Consider the following 25,219-nt stretch of genomic DNA (forward strand, 5'->3'; position numbering starts at 1 on the left):
AGCTGAGGAACTGGCCAGTGTCTGGCCAGCATCCAGGAAGGAATTGAGGTCCTCAGTCCAAAAATCCATGAGGACCTGGGGCCTGCCGACACCCCTGTGAGTGAGCTGAGAAGGGGATTCTCCCCTAGTTGAGTCTTCAGATGAGACTGCAGTCATAGCCACAAGCTTCCCTCCTCCCAGACAGTGATCAGAACCACCCAGCTAAGCCACTCCCAGCTTCCTACCCTCAAAAACCACAAGAAATAATAAAGCTTTGTTATTTTAAGCTGCTGAATGTATTTAAAGATTTTTATTTATTTATTGAGAGAGAGAGAATGGTAGAGAGAGAGAGTGAGAGGGAAGAAGGTCAGAGGGAGAAGCAGACTCCCCGCTGAGCGGGGAGCCCGATGTGGGACTTGATCCCGGGACTCCGGGATCATGACCTGAGCCGAAGGCAGTCGCTTAACCAACTGAGCCACCCAGGCAGGCTGCCGAGTGTATTTATTGAAACAATGTATAATTATTTTGGCCCTGAGGCTGCAGCGTGCTTGCCAAGTTGGAGAAATAGCAAGGGGCCTAAGGTGGTGAAACAAAGTGAGTAGGAGTGTGGGCACAGGAGGTGATGAGGTCAGAGGGCAAACAGGAGACCCGCTCACGGAGAGTCCTGTGAGCAGCAGTAATGACTCAGCTGCTGATCTGAAGGTGGGGAGGACCCAGATGGCAGAGTTTTGAGTAGAGGAGTGACACAATAAAGGACGGACCGGATGGGACAGATGTTTGGGGAGTGTGGAATGTGGGAGACCAGTGGGGAGGCTGCTGTGCCAGGAGACTGCCTGCTAGCAAGGGTGTGGAGACGGTGCTGAGGGCTGACCGAGCTCCGGTAGGTTCTGATGTGGGAGCCAGTCATGGAGGAAAGAAGGGCCCATTTCTGAAGAGGCTGGCCTGAATGCGAGAATTAGGATAGTTCCGTGAAGCTTCAGGGGAAAAGATGAAGTGATAAAATTGGTTTCCAAAGCACCTGGCAGCTCTCTTCTCTGGCCTTTGGGCTTCTTGAAGAGTCTCTTGTCCTCATACGTTGCTTCATGTTCTTTTTCTTCTTCCCCTTTCTACCTATGAAAATCTCCTCCCGGGGAAGAATCTATGCAACTGGTTCCCAGTGAGGTATAAATAATTGATGAGATAACAATCAATAGCATTTGTTTACACTAGCAATAAGCAACCAGAAAATATGTCATAGAAGAATCAGATATCTTTCACACTAGCAACAAAAACTACAAAAGACTCTAGGAATTAGAGAATATACTTGAGCTCTATGAGGAAAAATTTTAAACTGTATTAAATGACATAAAAGAGGGCCCCTGGCTGGCTCAGACAGTGGAGCATGTGACTCTTGGTTTCAGGGTTGTGAGTTCAAGCCCCACATTGTGTGTTGAGATTACTTAAAATCTCTCTCTTTTTTTTTAAAGGACATGAGGGGAGCCTGGGTGGCTCAATCGGTTGTCTATCCTCGGCTCAGGTCATGATCCCAAGATGCTGGGACTGAGCCCCACATCGGGCTCCCTGCTCAGTGGGGAGCCTGCTTCTCCTTTTCCCTCTCCCTCTGCCCCTGCTGCTCCCCCTGCTTGTGCTCTCTCTCTCTTCTCTCTGTCAAATAAATAAATAAAATCTTTAAAAAAAAGGACATGAAAGATCTGAATAAATGGGGAGGTATTCCATGCTCATGAACTGAATAGCTTAATATTATGAAAATGAAAATTCTCCCCAAATTAATCTATAGGCTTGCACATTGAGTCTCTTCCTCTTAGTCGGTTAAGCATCTGCCTTCGGATTAGGTCATGGTCCCAGGGTCCCAAGTTTGCAGCGACTTGGCTAAATGCACCAAGAAGTTTGGAATCATGGGTAAATTCGGGTCCCGTTATGGTGCCTCCCTCAGGAGAATGGTGAAGAAGATTGAAATAAGCCAGCACTCCAAGTACACTTGCTCCTTCTGTGGCAAAACCAGGATGAAAAGACGAGCAGGGGGGGATCCGGCATTGCGGGTCCTGCATGATAACCGATGCCGGTGGCACCTGGACCTACAACACCACCTCTGCCATCATAGTAAATTCAGCCATCAGAAGACTGAAGGAGTTGAAAGACCAGTAGAAGCTCCACCATTTGAAACATTCCTAGCCTATAATAAATGGGTTAATTTATGTAACAATTACTTTGGCTTGTTGTTAAATTTATTAATTAGATCTTCCAATTTGTGTTGTATTAATTTTGCTTTCTCAAAAGACTTGGAACTTAAAAATCTTTTTTTAAATCCTTCTAATTAAAAAAAACCAAAAAAACAAATTAACCTATAAATTCAATCTTATCAAAATGGCAGGGTTTTTTTTTTTTTTTGAGAAACACTGAAAACTTATTCTAAAATTTATTTGGAAAGACAAGTCCATAATTTAGCTAAGTGTCCTTGGAAAGAGAAAGACATAGAGGTGATATTTAAGACATACTACTAAGTCACAATCATTCCATGAAACTGATTCAAGAACAGAAAAATGGATAATGGAACCGAATAATAGATGGCTCAGGGACAGAGCTGTGTTTAGAGTAGAACTTGGTCCCCACATGTAAATGTGGGAAAGGACACAGCTCGATGGGAAAACTGTGGGAAAGGATGTTTACTAGATGGGAAAACTGGCTCACTATATTGAGAAAAATAAAACCGAATCCCTACCCACTGCATAAACAAATGTTGGCTCCAAAAGGCTTAAAGATCTATTTTCAAAACAATCATGAAGTTAATAGAAAATATATAAATCATTGTAACCTATGTGTGGGAAAGGACTTCTTCAAATGCAAAAGCACAAACCAAGAGATGAAACAACGTTTGCCTGACATTGTTGAGGTTGCCCTTTCTGCCCCTGTTGCCGCCATGGAGTACAGAGCCTCCCGGGTCACCTGCTCAGACAGTTTTGTCTGGGCAAACTCAGTAACTCTTCAGAGTGGTCCCCTCTGCTGACAGGGAAATTCACTCCCAGAGACTCAGGTACCCCTTATCAACCTCTCCTCTGAGACTGCACAAATGAGATCTCATCTTTGTCACTTCCAGAAAACCTGTCAACACTACCCCTTTCCAGCTACCCAGGCTTGGGGAAAGGCTTAGTTCCAAGCTCAGCCTCTAACCAATCCTGCTTTGGACTTACTTAAATCAATGCTCCATGCTGGGCCTCAAGTGCAAAAACTCGTTACTTTTCATTGGGAGAAAAATAGTAAGAACCCCCAACACACAATACATTAAGCACATATAATACAATGAGTAATTGGGGGGGGAGGGGACGCCTGATGTAACATTTCCTCCTGCCCTCCATCATAGCAATGGGTTTTGAAAATTTAGAGAAGTTTTTACTCCATCCAGGCCCCCATTTATTTATTCAGGGTGTCATTCTGATTTCACTTTTTATACTTAACACATTCTAAGGGCCTTGGGAATTACTCTAAGGTTTGGAAATGAATACTGGAGTGTTTAATGTCTGGCACTCACAAGTTGCAGGGACACATATATTAAGTCGTTGGACAAGGAGAACCCAATCCCTGCCTCAAGCATCCCACAACCCCCAGTGATGGCTGACTGACAAAGAGACAAATGTGGCAGGAAGTGGTAAGTCCAAGGAGACATGTGCAAATGTGATGTTGTAGGCTGCCACCTTCTTCCTTGAGCATGACAATTATTATGAGGCTGAACTTTCCTTGGACAATGCTGTTGTTCCATGTTTTGAAGCTAATCGTACTTTTAGTTTAAAATCCTATTTTAACTATTAGAGCTCACAAAAGTAATTAGCACTACTAGTCAGTTCTGAACATCCTCAAGAATAAGTGATTGTAATCAACCCAATGTAGACGTTACCAAAAAAAAAGTGCCCAAATAATAAAAAGACATAACTGCCACCAAACTAGGCACCATCTTTAATTCTGTATGAATTAGGAAGCTTTTGATCGCAAGCAATGGCAAGTTTGACTCAGACTGGCTTTGAAAATAAGGAAGTGTGCTCATTCATATAATAGGAACTCCAAAGATATGGCAGGCTCAACAATATCATCAACCACCCAGATTTTTTCTGCCTCTCACCACTGCTGCCCACAGGATTCGTTTGAAGCCTGGTTCCCCTTGCGTTTCTAATATGGATGCCCGTAGCAATTCTGGCTACATTATTTTGTTCATATCCACTAGATGAGAGAGCAAGTAAAAATCCTGATGGACCAACTTAGTTCATATGACCCCCTCCCCCGCCGGTGGTTCAGTACCTGTCACCGAAGGGATTGCCATGTGCTGTTTGGCTCAAACCTTGGTTCCTGAACCAAACTCTGCCGAAGTGGGAAGAAGAAATTACTGAAACAGGTTAAGGCTAATCAGAGCACATTCCTTGAGCAGGGATAAAGGGGGTAGTCATTTTCTCTTGAATCCCCTGGGCTGCATGTGAGGGTATTGGGTAACTCAGAATGTTGGGATTCTGTTAGGAAGGAAGGGCAGGGGAATGGATGCGGATCTGGCAACCCAGAGTGACAATTTAAAGGCCTGGTCTACAGTAAAAAGGCGCTGCCGGATGCAGTGCGGGTCAGTGAGGGCTGGTGAAGACAGCAGAAGGGATGCCCGCAGGGGGACTGCAGACAAATCCCCCACGTGGTGTGCCATGAGGGAGAGTTCAACATCCCTTCTAAGAAATGATGGGAACAGGGGGGCGCCTGAGTGACTCCGTCAGTTGTGTGTCTGATTTTTAGTTTCGGCTCAGTTCATGATCTCAGGTTGTGAGATCAAGCTGTGTGTGGGGCTTCTCAGTCAGTGCAGTCGGCTTGAGATTCTCTCCCTCTCCTTCTGCCCCTCCCCCCATGTGTGTGCGCGCGCGCGCTCTCTCTCTCTCTCTCTCTCTGTCTAAAGTAAATAAATCTTAAAAAAAAAAAAAAGGAAAGGAACTATGGGAACAGGATGCTTAGGCTGGCTGCAGGAGTTTCCAGGTGGCACTGAGAAGCAGCAGGAGAGGTGGGGTTAAAGAAACACATACTCTGGCCATATTTGCAGGAAGCAGTCAGTGAAGCAGGGAGGGTAGGGAATAATACCTATGAATTGCAAAGAGCCTCCACAGTTGTCGATCGCTGCTGACTGGGGAGTGGAAAGGGCTAAAGTATCACACACACAGACACACACAGTTTTGTGTTACAAGGAACCAGGAAGAATGTCGCCAGCTGAGAACACTGGTTTTGTTCCTCCTTCACCCAAACCTCCTACAAATTGTTCTTACAGGAATACTCGGCCTGTGTCTGGCTCTGTCACTTATTGTCTGTATGACCTTGGAAACTTGTTTAACCTCTCTGTACTTCATTTTGTTCTTATGTAAAATTAGGATAATAATAGTACCTACCCTCCTAGGGCTGTTGTGAGGGCTAAATAAGTTTATATATAAAACACATAGAAAAGTCCTTGGAACTTAGTAAGCACAATGTGCCCCTACACACACACACACACACACACACACACACACACCAATATATGTATGTTATGGAAATTTTGAACAGACCTAAACCTGTGAATTGCTATGGACAGTGACTCTTCTGTACCTCCCATTTTCTTCCTTTTTGAATGGGAGTGTTTCTAGCTGTTATCCAACCTATGTTAGGTGTGTGGGCAAGTGATGGGTCTCATCAGTTTCACAGGTCTACAGATAGGGAGGACTTGTGCTTCAGGAGCTGGATTTAATGAGCTGCACGTGAGGTGCCTTGGCCACACCTGGCCTGGTTTAGATAATGAGATTCCAGACTCAAAAGTGATGCTGTTAGGGGATGAGACTTTTGGAGAACATGGGAACAGGTGGGTGCATTTTGCTTGTGGGAGGGACATGAATTACTGGGGCCAAAGGGCAGACAAACTCTAGGATGGCCCCTAATGAATAGCCATATCTTAGTATTCACTCCCTTGTGTAATTCCTTTCCTTTGAGTGTGAGTGGGACATGTGACTTGATTCTAACCTATAGAATGTGGCATAGATGGTGGACTGTCACTTCTGTACATTAGGTAAGACCGGATAAGACAGTAACTTCCGTCTTGAGAGCAGACTCTCTATTGACTCTCTTCCTTGCTGGCTTTGCTGAAGTGAGCTGTCATATGGAGAGGCAAGGAACTTAAAGTGGCCTCCAGTAGATACCAGCAAGAAGCCAGGCCTTCAGTCTGACAACCTACAAGGAACTGAATCCTACTAACAGGCATGTGAGCTTGGCAGCATGTCCTTCTCCAGTCAAGCCTCAGATGAGACCCCAGCCCCAGCTGACACTTTACAGCTTTGTGAAAGACCCGAATGCGGAGGACCCAGATAAACCGGGCCTGGATTCCTGACCCACAGAAACTGCAAGGTAATAAAGGGGTGCTATTTTTTTGTCACTGACTTTAGGGTGATTTGTTATGCAGCAACAAATTACTATACAAATTAATTTGAAAACTTAAGTTTTTGATAAAGGTAGCATTTCAGTTTAGTGGGGGGAGGATTGGATTTTTCAGTAGATAGTGTTGGAAAAACTGGATAGCCATCTGGAGAAAGATATAGATGAAGCCTAGATCCCACCACTACAATAAATTCTGCTGGATCACAAATTTAAAGGCTAATTGCAAAATAATACATCTTATATAGAAAATATTGGGGGGAAGAAAAAAAAGAAAATATATAAAAAAAAGAAAATATGGGGGGAAATTATCATAATTTCAGGGGAAATACTATCAGATGCTAAACTTTCTAGATGCCAGGAGTGAAAAGGTAACTTCGGCAGAAAACTAAGAAGAGTTCTGTATGAAATAAACATTGTACATATGGGGAGAAGAAAAATAAAACTGGAAAATAATTTTCTCTATATATACATTGACAAAGCGCTATTTTCCTTAATACATAGAGTTCAACGAATTAGAACCAATAGTACAATAGAGAATGGGCAGAGAACATAGCCCACAGAACAGAAAATACCAGTGCTTCCTAAACATGCGTAAAGATGCCCAGCCTCACTTATAATAAGAAACCAACTTAGAATTATAAGATACCATATTTTAACCTATCAAGTGACAAAGGTAAGCAAGTTGGATAATCCTGTGCTGAGGAATAAGGGAAACAGACACACTCATGCATGTGAATATAAACTGGTATAATCTCTATGAAGGACAATTTGACCAAATATCAAAATGTCAAAATACAGGGCACCTGGCAGGCCCAGTCAGTCGGTGGAGCATGCAACTCTTGATCTTGGAGTATTAAATTGGAGCTCTGCATCGGGTGTAGAAATTACTTAAAAATAAAATCTTAAAAAAACGAGTAACAAAATGTCAAAACATAACATAGCAATCCTGCCTCTAGAAATTTGATCTATATATACACCTGCACATATATTCAAAGATATTCACTGAAGCACAGTTTGTAGTGGGCAAAGGTTGAGAATAACTGACATGTGTATTAACAGGGTACTGCTAAGTATTTAGGGTACTCTTAAATGAACAAATAAGCAAGTGAGTTCTATCTGTACTGATATGAAACTGTTTCGAAGGTTGTTAAAAACAAAGAATGAAACATTGTGTAATGTATGCTATTTGCACAGAAATTTACATATATCAGACATGTTTGTGCATGCAAAGAACACTTCTGGAAAAATACACAGTGGAGAAGTGGTGGCCAGGGTGGGGCGAAGTGAGAGAGACATGTAGTTCTTATCCATAGTTTTTTGAATATTTTGGGTGAATCTTATGAATGTGTCCTCTATTCGCAGTTATTAATAAAATAGTTTAAAAGAGGTAATGTTTTGACACCCAAGTGCTCTGTCCAGGATTTAAAAGGGAGTAGCCCTTCCCGGCAGTGGGAGCCAGTGAATTGCCCCTCTGTTGGCAAAAAGGAGAGAACGCCCACTGCATTTTTAAAGCGCATCTTAAAATAGTGTATTGCAAAGCTCAGTGGGCTCAGCCCTTTATGATTGTTGGTTAGAGGACTGTCGGGGATCATTCTCCAAAAACCAGCTCGCAGTCCTCTATATTCCAGAAGGTTTTTTGTTGTTTGTTTTGTTTTGTTTTCCCCCTGTGGAAATGTTTAGGACGTAGAGAATGTGGCTAGAAGAGCTGGCGACTCCAAGCAAAGCAGGTGGGGAAGCTGCGGAGGAGCGGTCCCCACGCCCCCTTTCCCTGGTTGTTGTCTTTCCTCCACCCGGCCAGTGCTGCCGCGCCTCTTTCCTGGGTCCGGCCTTTGACACAAGCTCTGCAGCTGCTTCGACTGACCCCTCCTCGCTCCCTCTCCAAGTCTGGAACAGCCCTTGCTGGCACCTCGGCAGCTGTGACTCACTGCAAATGCTTTGCATTCCGGGATGTTCTGCAGGGTTTGGGTCTCCCCAGTGGCTCCAAGCATTAGGCAAGTTGAAAGCGAGGAGAAAAAGGGGCCCCACAGCTGCCAAAACATTGCAGGGAAGAGGGGAAAATTGTTAGGAAAACTGGAGGGGTTTTGTGCCGGCAGGACCCCAGCCAGTCGCTCCCTGGCTTGGGCCTGCTGGTAACTTGAGCGGGGCTGGGCGAGCAGGGGAGGCCGACTCAGGGGCTGGTGGAAGCCCCGGCGAGGCCCCTTCACACATGCGGAAGCACTACCCGCCATCTGGAGACCATCTCCATCTGTCTGGGAAGGACGGGGTTGAAGCCACTCTAGAAGGTAGACATGAGTCTCATACAGAAATGTGTTTTGTTTCAAATATTAGTTTACCTTTAATTTACTGGGATTGTTTTGTTAATTTCTCCTCCCCACCTCCTATAGAGCTGTACACAAGTTATACTCAGGTCAGTTGATATCTATTTTTAAAAGGGTAGTGTTCTTTCTTTTTCTCTTTCTTAAAGCTTTGGAACTCTATGCTGAAGCCTTTATGTAAACAAAAAAAAAAAAAAAAAAGAAGAAGAAGAAGAAGAAAAAAAAGAAAAAAAGAGCCAAGCTGCCCAGGTTAACAGAGATGGGTAGGAGTTGGGGGAGGGGAAAGCCCTGCCCACTCACCTTCACCTTCATTTCTTTTAAAAAAATTAAAAAACAATTTTTTTCACCTTCATTTCTTCCCTGCTTCTCAATGTGGACTCTAATGGGGCATAATTTTAAAAAATCTTTGCAATTTTATCAACTTTATTGAGGCACATTCATTTACAATAAAGTACTCCCATTTTAAGTACACAGTTTGATGAATTTTGTCAATATCCATGCAAGGCATGATTTGAAACCACTGGCTTAGTAGATATGAACATAATGAAATAAATGTACATTTTTTTTTAAAGATTTTATTATTTGACAGAGAGAGACACAGCAAGAGAGGGAACACAAACAGGGGGAGTGGGAGAGGGAGAAGCAGGCTCTCTGCTGAGCAGGGAGCCCGATGCAAGGCTCCATCCCAGGACACCAAGATCATGACCCGAGCCGAAGGCAGTCGCTTAACTGACTGAGCCACCCAGGCGGCCCTAAATGTACATTTTTTATTTTTATTTATTTTTATTTTAAAGCTTTATTTATTTGAGAGAGCGAGAATGAGAGAGAGAGAGAGTACATGAGAGGGGAGAGGGTCAGAGGGAGAAGCAGCCTCCTCGCTGAGCAGGGAGCCCGATGCGGGACTCGATCCTGGGACTCTGGGATCGTGACCTGAGCCGAAGGCAGTCGCTCAACCAACTGAGCCACCCAGGTGCCCTAAATGTACATTTTTTAAGGGGGAGATCAACATTATTTAATATTCACTATAGTGTCCTAACTGCATGGGTATACATCATCACATTACGCTTCCTTCCTTTGCTATCAAATAATGATATTCAATTTAGTTTTACTTGGCTTTCATAGAAGGAAACCACTTGGATTTAACACTAAACAAAATTGAAATGACGTTAAAGAATTGCTAAATTTCCACTAAAGTTTTCTTCTTCTGTATGAGAAATATTAGCTTCTAAAAGATCTCTTGAAGACTCAGGAAGAATTTTAAAAGTTGCATTTTTTTGAACATTGACTGACCTCTTCTATAAAAGATGAAGATAATGTTTTCACACATCCCCTTCCTCTGACTTTTATAGTATTTTTATACCAACGTTTGTGACATCAACGTTCTTATGACAGTCCAGCAGTTTGTACTCGTCTATATTTAAATGGATTTGGTATTCACCCAGAGCCCCTTATATGGCTTCTCTGTCCCTTTTTTTTCCCCCTTAATTTTTAACTGCCAGCCTATCATTATGGAGTTGTTTTTTTGAGAGAGGCTCATGGGTGCTGGGTTTTGTTTCCTTTTCATGTTTTGGAAAGTCTATCTCATGGAACGACAACTTCTTTTGTGAAGATATTCTTGGGTTATGTGTTAGTCATTGCTCTGGTCTTTTGCCACTGAATTCTGAGGTGACTAGTGTCCTGAAGATAATTTGATATTGTCGGTGTGAAAGCATGAAGAACTCTACTTCTGAACTTCAGTAGGTAGGCCAAGATAGGCCTCAGGGTGGAGCGGTCCATGTGGAAGTTTTCTGAAACACAGTGTATTCTTTAATTCAGCAGATCCACTTTTGTTTCAGGGACATTTTCTTGAGCAGTTTTAATTCGATGGGTCTACTACTTCAGGACACCATTTGTCATCACATGAGATCACTTTTATCCAGGCCCCGCTATCTACCTTCCTTCTACTAACTTTAATGTCTTAGGTCCTTTTTTTTAAACCTGTGGCTTATTGTGGTTATATCTAACTTTTGCTCTCTGTTGTAATTCAAGTTTTAGCTGTTAAAACTCTGTTCCTTGCTGTTTATCTTTATTCACTAGTTTTGTAATTATGTTGTTTTGTCCTCATTTTTTCCCCAGCTCATTCTGCTTTTTCTTCTTTTATCACAGGGTATTTGAGCTCATGTTCTATTTAATTCATGTTCTTAAAATGTTCTGTGGTATAAAGCTTTTGCAGGCAATTGCCTTGTTTCTAGGGTTTTTCTAAGTTGGAACCTCCCTTTATCTATTAGGTTTGTGCTTTTTTCCTTTCTCTGAATTGTAAAAAGCAAGTATGTTTGTAAAATAGTTCTGTAATTTTCTTTCCCCATTCTGCTCACATTCTATCTAGATTTTCTACTTTCTATTTGCTTTGAGTCAGGATTCTTTTTCTCTATAAATATCCAAAACCGGTTTGTTCCAGTTTGTTTTCCTCTCTATACCACAGTCTGAGGGCTGGAAATTTTGGGTCTTCACACTTTTCTGTGATTTGAGGTGATGACAGGGGATGGAGGAGATAATCAACCAGGCACTATGCAGTCTTAGAAAGTTTGTGCTCTGCTTTTCTGAAATTTTGTTAAATAGCCTGATTCAGTTCTCTTTCACCCTGTTGGAGTTTGTATCCTCTTCCTGGGGGGGTGGTGGGAGGAATACCTTTAGGATTATTTAACAATCAGGATTAATCATTTAAACTGGGATTAAATAATTAGTAATGTGGATGGCTCAAGAGCCTTACTCGACAATTATTTATTGAAATTCATGGCATTTGGTGAAGCCCCCTCCTTGGTTGATTATTGTAGGTAAATATTTGTTTTGCTCTTTTAAAAAACTATGTGTTCATTTCATTCATTGGGCATTGGGGTATCATTTTTTACCTGGATTTCTCTAATAGCTTCTGTTTTTTTTAAATGCTAATAATTTTATTAAGTAATTTCAAATTTACAGAAATATTATACGAATGGCCCTTTAAGCCATGTGGGAGCAAAGTGCCCTGGAGCTTACTTCCTGCTGTGATAATAGAGTCCCCTTAAACACAATCATTTCCATGAAATAGGAAAGCTGATTTCTTCTTTAATCCTATTTGGTCTATTGAGAATAGCAAAAAAATAAATGAAAAGGAAAAAACATAATTAGAAAAAAATACTGTGAAGTTAAAGTTTAATAGTTTACTCTTTAATGCTCTTTGAGACGTGAAGAATGGAAACTTTATGCTTTAAATCCTGTGGTCTGACCTTCTTGTCTCCATACCTCTGGTGGCCGCTGGACAGAACACGTTAACTAACAAAATTGATAGGTTTACTAGATTGGTAGATAAGGGTACTGGTAGAGATCTAGCGTGTCTAGATTTGAGCAAGGCATCTGATAAAACCTTTCTTAATACCTGTTATTTAAGTGGCAGGATGGAGGTGTGTGTACTGGGTGATCAGGCAAGTGAGAGGACTACAGCTGGTTAGACAACCATTTCCTGGAGATCAATGTGTGGTCCTCAAACCACAATGATTCCTTCTGACGCTATCCTGTGCAATCCTTTGAGTCTGGAGAATCATAAAAAAACTAGCTTACAAAGTCTGTAGCAGCAGCCCCAGCAGCCTGGGAACGAAAACTAACTAGATGATAGAATCATTCCTTGAAAGTTATTTGAAAGGGATGAACCCAAATTAACGAAATGAAAATTTATGCATAATAAATATTTATAATTTGGGTTGCCCAGCATCTAAAAGCTTTTCCTATTTGGGAGGAATCCTAAGATGATGATAAGGAAACAGCCCTCTCTTCCACTATGGAAACTAAAAGGGCAGCTATCCCCCTGGGAGCACAAGCAAGGACAAGACCTAAGACAGCTGATGAAATGCTGTCACCTGGGACTTTATATCCTGAAGGGTAATGACAAGGCTCAGGTCAATTAGGTGTGCTTCAGGGTGGCTCTGCAGGGGAAAGGTGGGGGGAGCCTGGAAGGATGGCATGTCTAATGCCAGCAGAACGCAGCACAGGGATGGTAGGTGTCCAGTGGTGGTGTGGATGGTAGGTGTCCAGTGGTGGTGTGGATGGTAGGTGTCCAGTGGTGGTGTGGATGGTAGGTGTCCAGTGGTGGTGAGGCCAGTCTTGGGGCAGTGAGTGCCCTACTTGTAAGCGGCACATCCTGAGCAGCCTGCTCCTGTGGTGAAAATTCATCTGGGCCTTGCCTCTCTTGGCCTGTCTGATTCATTTCTACCTTTCTTTGATTCTAGGAGCCATGAGATTCAAACTACATTCCATTTCTGCATAAGGAACCATAGTTGTTTTCTGTTATTTACAATCAAGAACCTTGTCGAGTACAACATATCTGAGTTCAGGATCCAAAAATCAGCCGAGAAGACCTGGATACTTGGCAATTCATGTGAAAAAGACATAGTGAACTGTGACGTAATGGGTATCAGTAAAATGGTGTGGCTGGCAGAGGGCTACAATGGGCAGGACAAAGATGGTCAGAGGCCATCTTATTCAATCTTCTGCTCTTGTTCACTACAACTAGAGTATATTTCCCTGTTCAAAGTGTTTTCTTTTAAGGCTGATGGGGACAGATTAAAATATGTACAGTGGAAGAGTGGCCAGGAAGTTGATGTGTCTTTGTGTGAGGAGCTGGAGAAATTTAACTTAGAAAAGCCATAGGGAGGACATTCTAGGATTCTTTCAAATTATGTTACTGCTGAGATAATTTTATAAAAATGTAATGATACAAAGACAGATGCAAAATGGTCTTAAAAATAAAACAACGGGGTGCCTGGGTGGCTCAATTGGTTAAGCGACTGCCTTCGGCTCAGGTCATGATCCTGGAGTCCCGGGATCGAGTCCCGCATCGGGCTTCCTGCTCAGCGGACAGTCTGCTTCTCCCTCTGACCCTCTTCCCTCTCGTGCTATCTCTCATTCTCTCTCTCTCAAATAAATAAATAAAATCTTTAAAAAAAAAAATAAAACAACGTCCCCCACACCAAACTGAGCTGTGTGTGTATATCACAAAAGGCGAAAGAAAGTGAGGGCTGAGAGTTTTCAGATGGGACAAGGATAAGAAGTGAGTGTTGTTTGGACACTCACTTCTATCACTAGTAGAATAAGCCTTAGAGGGGCCATTTCCCAGGCTCCAATCAGACTGACACTTTCCTTTTGGGGGCCCCTTTCCATAGGGTGCCGATATCTTTTACTCCAACAGTGTTCTTAAACTAACTATTGTTTCAGAGACTCCAGATGACTCACCTTTTCCACTGTAGAAGAAATACAAGATCTAAATGTACTGAAATATTCCAAAAGTATCCTATTGTATAGTACAATATTCTTGCTCTACCTTCTGGTTTCTAATATCTTCAAATGAGTAGTAAGCCTCAAACCCTGTTCTTTCTGGTAGCTTCATAATAGATCTAAGGCTGCTTCCATCATCAGAGTGTCCCTGAGGATAATGTTGATTATTTGAATTAACTATGTCGAGTATCAAATAATAAATCTTATATATGCATATATTACTTGCGCATTTCTTCTGATTTTTATGTGGAATGTAAGAATTGAAATAATTGAGGATATTTTACATTTTTGAGAAATTAAAACCTCTGAAGGTAATTAAACTCATTTGCAAGCTTGTATGCAAACTGGTTCTACCACTCCTAGGATCCCCTGGCTTCAAGAATTGAGAGAGGTTAGGAGGAAATGAAGGCCTCCCCACCTTCAACTCTCCTTGGCACAGCATCCAGGACCAAGTCTTCTCCCCGGGAATACAATCAGGCGATTCAATACTGGCAGGGTTTAGAGAGTCAAACAAGAGCTTCATTCAGGCTCCTGAGGGTTGCTACAAGTAATACTGCTATGAGTATCCTGCTGACTACGGAGCATGCATATTAACCAGCTTAACTTTTGTTCCTTGTTTTTATAGTTATGGCAAATGATCTGGCCTTAGCCATTCCTCCTTCCCTCTGTTCTGTCTTGCAATACAGTTCTCTGCAAAGTCTGATTGAGGCTAGAAGAGTAATCTGTACCAACAGAACAGACTGTGAGGGTGGCGAGGTGGGGAGAAGGGGAGGCATGGTTTATTGAGTATACTCTCTCCAGCACCTAGGACAGTCAAAGCATAAGTAAAGGACTGCTGGATTGAACTGAACTAAAAGGAATGAAACTACCTGGTTCATAATACCAAAACCACATACAAACAAGGAATACTTGCTGGTATCTAAACAAATTAATAGATAAAGCAACTTTTTGGCAGGGAGAGAAGCAGGGGATGTATTTTTCCTTGATTTTTATATTATAGCTCGACCCATTGTACAATCATTTGAGAAATAAAGGAACAGAGGAATGCCATTTTAAATAAAGTCAATAAAAACAGCAGCCTTTTAATTCATATTAGGTTTGTCATATTGTCATATTGGGTTTGTTTCTTAGGAAAAATGAATTGTCAACAATTCCAAAATCAAAAATCACAAGACAGTTAAGTTTATAATGATATTTACCTAGAAGAAAAAGAGAGTTAAGGACTTCATTACATTTCTCCTCTCTAAAATTTAATTATCTCTCTCTCTCTCCCCCTCTCTCTTTTATAATTCTTTATATAGGGGGAGCAATAGAAATGGCATATTAATTTCTATTTATTTAAACAGTTTCCAAAATGCTACCTATGCAGGAATTGGCATTATTACACTCAATACAAAAGGAAGGAATGCATAAAGATAAAGAATTAGAAAACAGAAATGGTAGTACTGGTAAATAAATCCAAAAACCAACAAAATTAATAATTAACCCATTTTTTTAATGGAGAAAATGCACATACTAAAAATAGGAAATGGAAATGGATTAATAACCACAGACATGGGAGAAATTAAAAGACTCCTAAAAGCTGATTTTACTCAGCTCTATGCAAATAAATTCTAAATGCACAAAATGGATGAATTTCTAGTGAAATATTAATTGCCAAAGTTGTCCCCAGAAGAGATAGACAGTCAAAACACAGCAATTACTGAGAGAAATATGGAGAGTTGTTAACCTCCCTACCAAGAGTAAACAAATAAATAATGCCCTAGTTACAGATGATTTTTACCAGTAAATTCTACTCGCTTTTAAGTAACAGATGACAGCAACTGTTTTAGAGTATGCAGAAAAGAAGAAAAACCTCCAGATCCTCATGATGAAACCAGGCTATAACTGATACCAAAACTCAATAAAAGTAACACAAAAAATAAACTACAGATCAAAAGCACATATGAATATCAATGCACAGGCTCCAAAGAGTGTATTAACGAACAGATTCAACATAAAAAAGAATAGCACACCTTGGTAAAGTAAGATTTATAAGGAATGCAAAGACGATTCCATCTTAAGAAATATGTCTATATAACTCACCATGTTAGTGTTTAAAAAGAGAAAAATCATAGGGTTATCTCCATAAATGCTAAAAAAGCACTTGAAAACTTCAACCATTCTTGATCAACATGTTTAATAAAGTAGAAATAGTCACTTTATATCACACACATACAATATAACCAGAAAGCCTATGCTGCAGAGAGAACTACTAGCATGTTACCCTCACCACTACACCCAACCATCATCATCCTTGAGGTAAGAGCCCACACAATTAGATGAGAGAAATAAGTAAGAGGTATAACAATTAGACTGTAAAGATAGAGTTAATATTATTCATTATTTATAGGCAATATGATTTTACAGCTGAAAAGCCCAAGAAAATCACCTGAAAAAGTATGACAAACAACAGGAGTATTCACTACAGTAATTATGAATAAAGCAAACGTAAAAGAATCATTAGCATTGCTATTAGGAAAGCTATTGAGATTAAGAGATTGCCACTATTTAACCTCTTTTGACTTACAGAAATAGCAATTTCATATGGGTCAACCCAATATATATAAATAACAACCACCCAGAAAACATAATGGGTAAAAGATGCCATATATAATGGCCACAAAAAAGACAAAATAGTTCGGGATAAAATTAAATGTTCACAATTCATAGAAAGAAAAGTTTCTAAAATTCTTGAATGGATTTCTGTATCTTTCCAATTAATGTAGAAATTTAACATAATATCAATGAAAACACCAAAAGAAATTTTTTAGAAGTAGAAAAACTGACTTAAAAGTTCTTATTGGAAAGCAAAAAAACCTTCAAAGATAGAGCTAAGAAACTTACTTAAAAACAAAAAAGGAGACTAATGGGAGAAAACCAACTCTACAAGACAGTATAACACAAAACTGCATCTAAACAGGTGCTTTGTGAACGGAGTTGTAGGGGCCCAGCGCAGGCTGCCCTCGGATGTACTACAGAAGCATACTGATCATTTTGAATTGAATCTATTTGGGAAACAACCAGGACATGGGCACTCAGACCCTCCTCTGTCCCCATGAAAGCAGAAAACAAACCTCCCTTATGAAAAATAGCTTCTCTGGGGCGCCTGGGTGGCTCAGTCGGTTAAACGACTGCCTTCGGCGCGGGTCATGGTCCCGGAGTCCCGGGATGGAATCCCGCGTCGGGCTCCCTGCTCGGCGGGGAGTCGGCTTCGCCCTCTGACCCTCCCCCCTCTCGGGCTCTCTCTCAAATAAATAAATAAAAATCTATAAAAAAAAAAAAAAAGAAAAATAGCTTCCCTGTGCTAGGAATTAAAAAGACTTCCTTATCAGCAGAAATAGGGATGTTAAAGTTGAGAAAGCTGTAAGTAAATCTCGCTTTTTCACTAATTTACTTCCTCAGCCTAAATTCTGCTTAGAATTCCTTACTAATTAAAACTCTTAAACGCCTGTTTTCCTTAACCTGTAAATTCCTCACAAATCTATCATCCCTTTGTCTAAAATGTATAAAAACTGCCTGCCTTAGTTATTTCTTTGGGTTTCGATTTCATTATTGGGCCTCTTTTTGCACATAACAAAAATTTGGTTTTTCCTTCTATTAACCTGTCTCAGGTAAATTAATTCTTAGTCCATCTGGAAGACCTTGAGGGTAGATGAAGAATTTTCCCTCATCATCAAAGTCAGTGGAATAGATTCCAGAATCCAGAAATAGACTTGTGAAGAATTTTAGCATGATGAAAGTGGCTTTTTTAAAAGATTTTATTTATTTATTTGAGAGAGAGAATGAGAGATAGAGAGCACGAGAGGGAAGAGGGTCAGAGGGAGAAGCAGACTCCCTGATGAGCAGGGAGCCCGATGTGGGACTCGATCCCAGGACTCCAGGATCATGACCTGAGCCAAAGGCAGTTGCTCGACCAACTGAGCCACCCAGGCGCCCTGAAAGTGGCTTTTTAATTGAATAGGGAAAGGATTGATTATTCAATAAAAAATGTCTGGACAGTTAACTGAGCGACTATGTAAAAAAAGAAAAAAAACTTCCCTCTATATCTCAGAATAAATTTGCGATAGATCAACAGACATAAATGGTAACAAATGAGTCCATGAGAGTACTAAAAAAAAAACATGGAAACATTTTTATGAGTAAATTCTTAGGAGGAATTTAGGGAGTTCTTTGGAGGCAGCAAGTATTTTAAAGATCTCAGGAGAAATGAGAGGTCTTAAAAAGTCTAATTTCCTGACCAAGAGTTGGAGATTGGGTTAGGTGAAACCTCTGAAACTCTCTTCTTAGAGAAATGAGTGGGGAATTCCAAGTACTCCCCTTGTGCCTGCTAATGCTTTTGATGTAGTAAGTGTACTGGCCTATTTCACAATCTCATTGTGCAGGTCTTGAGTGGAGGGAGGAGGCATAACCCAGATGTCAGCTGGATTACTTTCTCCTTTGAAATTCAAAGCGAATTAGCTTGCGCTTCTATGTTCTTCCTTAAGGAAATTTGGTCAAACAAAGGTAAAACAATACAAAATGATAAACTCATTTATGGAGTTCCTAGGTCCTGTGAGAAAGTGCTCAATCTAAGTCCCATTGAGCATATTTAAATACTATTCCTAAAGTGTTTGGACCACTCAAAAGCCAGGATTCATGGGCAAGCATTATTATTTTTAAAGTTATTAAGTTATTAGGCTGACTTAAAGCCACCACTTAGTTACTGAAGCTCTTTCAGAACACTGAGACAGATAGTTAAACTGTCCTTTTAAGAGATTCTGACCCTTTATTACTCTAAATGTCTGGGTAAGACATTTCTTTCTTGTTTCCTACATTCTAAATCTTCCAATGTCCACCTCTGGGATAATAATCATATTTACATTGTTCAATACCCTGAAAAGAATAAGAAACATTTATATTCTATGGTATTTAGACTGTGGTATGTAAATTGATCAGAAGTTTTTTTTTCCTAAAGATTTTATTTATTTATTTGAGAGAGAGAATGAGAGAGAAAGAGCACATGAGAGGGGGGAGGGTCAGAGGGAGAAGCAGGCTCCCTGCTCAGCAGGACTCCATGCTGGGACTCCAGGATCATGACCTGAGCCGAAGGCAGACGCTTAACCAACTGAGCCACCAGGCGCCCCAGAAGTTATTTTTCATATTATTTTATTTCTGCTATCAGTGTTACACTGTTTGTTGTTTCTTAACAAATAAAAAGCCCCACACTTTCGGGTTGGTAACTTATGGACACAATTAAAAAGTCAAAAGGCACAAAAGACTATATGTAGCCTAAAAGTGAGTCTCTCCCACTCTGTCCCTCACTTACTTACTCTCTTACTCTCTTTTGCAGAGGAAACCACTAGGACTAGTTCCTTATCTGAAAGATATACTATCCACGCCCTCACCAAGTATACATTCTATACACTACACATTCCACATTCCATGTTCTATACACACATTGCTCTGCATTTTGGTTTTCACTTAACCATATAGCTTGGGGATTGTTCCAGATCTGCACAAACAGGATTGCCTTATCTTTATCTTTATGCTGCGTATCATTCCACTTTATGAAGGAATCATCATTTAACTAATCCTACACCTACAATGCTTCTAATTTTTAGTTCTCACCAACACTTTTGCAATGAATTACTTTATACGTGGGTCATTTTGCATATAAGAGAATATTTGAAGGGTAAATTAGTAAAAGCAAACTGCTGAGTTAAAGGGTATGAGCATTCTCAATTTTGATAGCTATTGCCAAATTGCTCTCTAAAGGGGTTGTGTCTATTCCTGTTTCCACTAGCAAATATTTGAAAATACCTGTTTGCTAGTAACCTGACCATCAGAGAATGTTAATTTTTTTGGTTATTTTTTTTTCATTTTTTTTTTTTTTTGCTGTCCATCTTATAGGTGAAAAGTGTATCTCATACTTTTAGACTCTTCTCACTGAATGATTCAAAATGTCTTCTTTATCATATACTAAATTTGTCTATTTGATGCATTTCTGGGCTTTCTGGTTTATCTCATTGGTCTCTCTTCTCTCTTCATACACTCTTACACAGTTTTGATCACAGTAGATTTAGAGTATGTTTTACTTTATTGTAGGTCCAATCACCCTTATTGCTCTTCTTTCCCCTAAGAAATTTCCTGGCTGTTTTTATTTTTTTCTCTATGAATTTGAGAAGTAAGTTTGTTTTGCTTCAAAAAAAATCTGTTGCATTTTTTACTGGGACTACATTACATCAATAAATTATTTAGGAACACTACTACTTTTTAAAGTTTATCATTGCAGGCTTGCCATTTCTTACCAGTATCTTTTGAGGCATGTCTTCCTGAAGCTCATAAGAACATCTTAAATATTTTCTTGTTAATTCTTCACAGCATCTTTGGAAATAGCAGGTTAGATAGAAGGGATTAGCCCAAGATTACATATGATAAAAAGTCCTAATCCAGTATTATATCTACTTTTTGGTAATGCCTTACCACCAGATTTTACACAAATTCAAAAACAAAATAAATTTTCTGCCAAGGATTAAATTTTCCTATTGTGAAAAACCAGCAATGTGCAAAAACAATTCAGCAATGTATTTCTTGTGTGATGATCTGTGGCCAAGCACAGAATGCATTCCTATCATGGAGTAACAATTTCAAAAGAATTTTGAAACCAGAGTTGGCTTGGATGCTGTACAATGACACCCAGGATCTTGGCCTACTTCCCAGATTTCCCCTTTTTGGTTTTCTAGCAAGTTTGGTCATGCCTGGGAATTTGCTGAATATGGTACTTGGATCAGTGACTTCCTGAATGTGACATTGGGATCAATGGCATTTGTCTGCCCAAGGATTTTTGGAGTATAATTTTTAGACTACTGCAGTTGTCATTAAGTCCTTTATTGAACTGGTGCTCAGTTGCAAGGGTGCAAAGAGGAAGGGCAGTTTGTGAATTGATTATGGAAGGCAAAGATCTTGAGAGAGAATGTTCTCTTGTGAATATTGAGTTACATACCTGGACACACTGGTGTTCCAGCTGGAGGATCTTCAAGTCCTTAAATAAATATCTAATGGATTTAAAAGCTATCTTTAATGCCACTTTTGACAAATGGCCACTTAGTAAAGGTCAGCCAAGACTTGATAAACAGTTGATTATCTGCAGCACTTCCTACCATCACCCTGGCTCAGTTAACATGGGGAAAGTTGACAAAGAGCCTGCCTGAGTTATTGAATTACTTAGGACACAAGCACGTGTTGACATATATCTGAGTGTATTTTTGGATTACATTTCCAAAACAATTATCATTTTCATCATTTTGTTTCAGTCAGCACTGTTCTCCTCAATGCCATAATTACGAGCTGACTTATGTAAAATACTTTAAAAATGTATAGTAGTATGATATACATACCTAGATAACATCTGAGATTATTTGCCACCACCTAAATGAGAACATTCTTTAGCTTGGCCCTCTAAAACAAAAAGACTACTGTGTTCTAAACTAGAATGTTATGCAAGAATCTGAATAGCATAGTTTACTGAATGCTCAGCCTGTTTAGTGACATACCAGAGTAGGACAAAGGCTAACAGCAAAAACATGGGGCAAGTTTTAAGCAATGAACTTAAAGGTATATGGATGATGAAATATTTAATTACCAAGGCAGAGACCAGGTTGTAACATCTAGCTAATGAAAGTATAAAGATGAGTTATTAATGGGATAGCTGTTTAATTAGATGATTCATTGGTTTGTTAAGCAGTAAGAGTGTTGCCAAAATCACAAGATTAGACCTCTTTGAACAAAGAATGGTGATGGTATGATGATGTCATATATCACTTGCCTTTTATTCCCATTATCATGGCAACACCTTAGGCTATAAATATGAACTATTTAGACATGAGAAATAAGAGGTGAGGCAAAATCGGCAACCGAAGGAAATTGTTATGGTAAATTAGGCATATGGCATATGAAGTTAGGAGAGCATTTACAAGTCTAGGAAAATGACAATACAAATTTCATGATTCTCCTTAGATTAATAGAATTTATCTCAACCAAGTCATACATGGAATGCTTTTACAAACATGACTGTGCTCCTGAATCTTGAAATTTGCCTTAAGTATTATTAAACTCTGTGGTTATAGAACTCAACAAATCTCAGGTGAGTGGAAATCTGAGTCTGTCAAGCCTCTCAGAGAAATGTAAAACATGATTTAAACTCAAGGGACTTTCTTTTTTTTTTTTTTTTTTAAGATTTTTAAGTAATCTCTATACCCATCATAGTGTATAGCTTGAACTCATGACCCCAAGATCAAGAGTCACACGATCTTCTGACCAAGCCAGCCAGGTGCCCCTCTAGTTCCTTTTATTTATTTTTTATTTTTTGAAAAAATATTTCGGGATGCCTGGGTGGCTCAGTCGGTTAAGTGTCTGCCTTCGGCTCAGGTCATGATCACTGAGGTCATGGGGTCAAGTCCCTAATCAGGCTCCTTGCTCAGCAGGGAGCCTGCTTCTCCCTCTGCTCCCCCCTCTGGCTCGTGGTCTCTCTCTCAAATAAATAAAATCTTAAAGAAAACAAAAAAATTTTATCTCTTTGAGAGAGAGAGAGAGAGAGAGCTCAAGCGTGCAGGAGCAGGGGAAGGGCTGAAGGAGAGGGAGAAGCAGACTCCCCACTGAGCAGGGAGCCTAACTAGGGCTCAATCCCAGGACCCTGAGATCATGACCTGAGCCAAAGGCAGACGCTTAACCAAATGAGCCACTCAGGTGGCCCCCTGTAGTTCCTTCTGACAATTTTTCATTAAGGATTTATGGACTTCTTAGGGACCTCTGTACAGCTAAGAACCTGAGTGCCTATATATATAAACATTATTCACTACAGAAAGAGAACAAGAAACAATTCAAGGGTAAAAAAAAAACAACAGATTCATTATGGAGGTCTTAGGTCCTGTGAGAAAGTGCTCAATCTAAATCTTGTTGAGCAGGATTGTTGCAATATATCCTGTGTAACCGTCTGAAAGATTTCAGGGTCTGAATTCTGGAAAAGACTTAACACCATTAAAAAATGTGGTTCCAGGATGATTATGAAAAATTACAATATAGGTATTTTCAGCTTGCTTAAACCTAGGGTATCTGGATTGACCATTCACAGGATGGTTTTATTCCTAGGTAAGAATATTTAGCTTTTGTATGTATTGAAAGAAATACAGGTTAAGACTATACTCACTGAGCAACCCACTTGTCAAGACATCAGCCTTCTTACTTATAGCCCTGAAGAAGGCAAAGTAGGATGCGATCACCTTGGTTTATTTTTCTTGTGAAATAATGCTCTTTTCTATCCCACTTGCAAGCACTGTGGTTAATTTTACCAGCAATCAAGGCCACAAGCAGGGGAGTAAGCTAGAATTTTGACTGAGTCATGATTCCCAGGCCTCTTTCTATAGATATTTGTGCAGAGTCTGGTTCTGAGGCCCATCTGGAATGCTCTCCCACACATCATGCTGGGCAAGGCAGCAGAGCACAGGTTTTAGCGTCTTTACGATGCGGCTCCATCATCCTGTGGCTATGTGACAGGGTCTGGTTACCCAAATCTTTGTGTCTTGGTCTCCTTGTGGAAAAATAAGGCCTAACAACAGCGTTCATTTACCTCATAGAGGTATCGTGAACATTAAATGAGGGAATACATCTAAAGCATCTAGAATGGTGCCAGGTAGACGTTAACAATGATTGTATATAAAAAAAGCCACTCAAGTGGAGATTTAATAAACAGCATGCTGTAAGTTTCCCCACCCCTGGATATAGACATATCCTTCAATTGTTCGTTTTACAGTTGAGGGGGGCAAATGAGCAGAGAAAACTTTGAAAGAGTTAGCAAATTTTTGCAACCACAGATCTAGATGAGAAAAATTCCCAGGCTTTATTGGGTCAGAAACAGGTGTTCTCCAATTTGGCATTACTCTGAGGCACCAGCTCCAACAGCCCCCCAACAAGGTGCCCCAGTTGTCCCCATAGCCTGAGAACTTTCCACTGTCCCTACCTGTGGGAATGCTTCTCTCCCAGACCAGTTCTTCCCCTTCTCTGTGCAGTGGTACCCCCTCCCCACAGAAGGCATCTTTAGTACACATGCTCAGGCGACCACCAGAGGTAATGTTTTGTTTAAGGACTGACCTTGGGGTGCATTTAAACATAGGGACAAACTTTAGCTCCCCAAAAAGTTATAGTCCCAAAGTTAATACTTAGTTGAAACTTGGGAGTATACTTCCTTCTTTATAAATATTAAAACAAAATGTGCTAGTCTCTCACAAAAACAGATTAATTGACCAACTACCATTTCTCATGAACTCCATCTTCTCCTTTGTTTTCCCTTCCACTATGTTTCAGTTGCTGTGAGGGTAAATCCTAAATTAATCTCTGGTAGAGAGAGAAACACTCTGCAGCTGGAAGGAATTGGAAAAGCACTGGGGATTTTTTTCCTCCCTATCATGAATTCAGTGATTACTGACTTCAAAATAACAGTTCAATAAATGGGAAAAAAAAAAAAAAGATAGAACACATTCCAGGGTGAGGGGATGGCAAGTACAAAGGAAGAGAGATGTGAACATACACTGTTAAATTTCGGGAAGAGCTTATGGTGAGAAGGAAATAGTTCTTGGTCTCTGTAGGAAACTGTCACTGAGTTACCATGGGGCACAAGTTGGGGAGTGCCTGTAATTATATCTAGCTGGCCATTTTTGTTTGGCACAGATTAACACAACCATCTTTTAAAATAGTATGCTCAAGTTCTATTTTCAACTTCATCCTGACATACACTTCTGCCACACCCTAAGAGCTATTCATTTTGCTTTTTTTGGTTGTGGAAAAAGCAAGGTCCCTTTTGTCTGAGCCTCTTCGTTCTAGGTCGGGTTTGCCTTTCCTCAAGGCTTTTCCCAGTTCAGCAATTCCCATGAATTTTGGTCAAATAATTTTCCTACTAGAATGTAAAATCCATGAAAGCATGAATTTTTGTATTTTAAAATTCATTGTTATTCCTAGTTCTTAGAATAGATCTTGGTACACAGTACCAGTCTAGACATAATTCAAAACATTTAAGCACCTACGATGTGGTGCCCTATGGAGGGTCCAATGCTACCTTTTCAGAGCTTGCAAACGAGGAAAAGAGATGTGTAATCAAACTCCAAATCAAGGCAGAATGAAACCAGTGCAACTATTGAGGTATACATTGTTAA

The 25,219-nt window shown here is 40.2% G+C and overlaps 1 pseudogene; it reads left to right on the forward strand.

The window, feature by feature from the left end:
• Positions 1-1,814: 1,814 nt before the first annotated feature.
• Positions 1,815-2,124, forward strand: LOC112821899 (large ribosomal subunit protein eL43-like; annotated as a pseudogene).
• The last annotated feature ends 23,095 nt before the right edge of the window (positions 2,125-25,219 follow it).

This window comes from Callorhinus ursinus, unplaced genomic scaffold, assembly GCF_003265705.2.
Source record: "Callorhinus ursinus isolate GAN/ISIS: 27379988/994484 unplaced genomic scaffold, GSC_fseal_2.0 scaffold8, whole genome shotgun sequence".
NCBI classification, from domain to species: domain Eukaryota; kingdom Metazoa; phylum Chordata; class Mammalia; order Carnivora; family Otariidae; genus Callorhinus; species Callorhinus ursinus.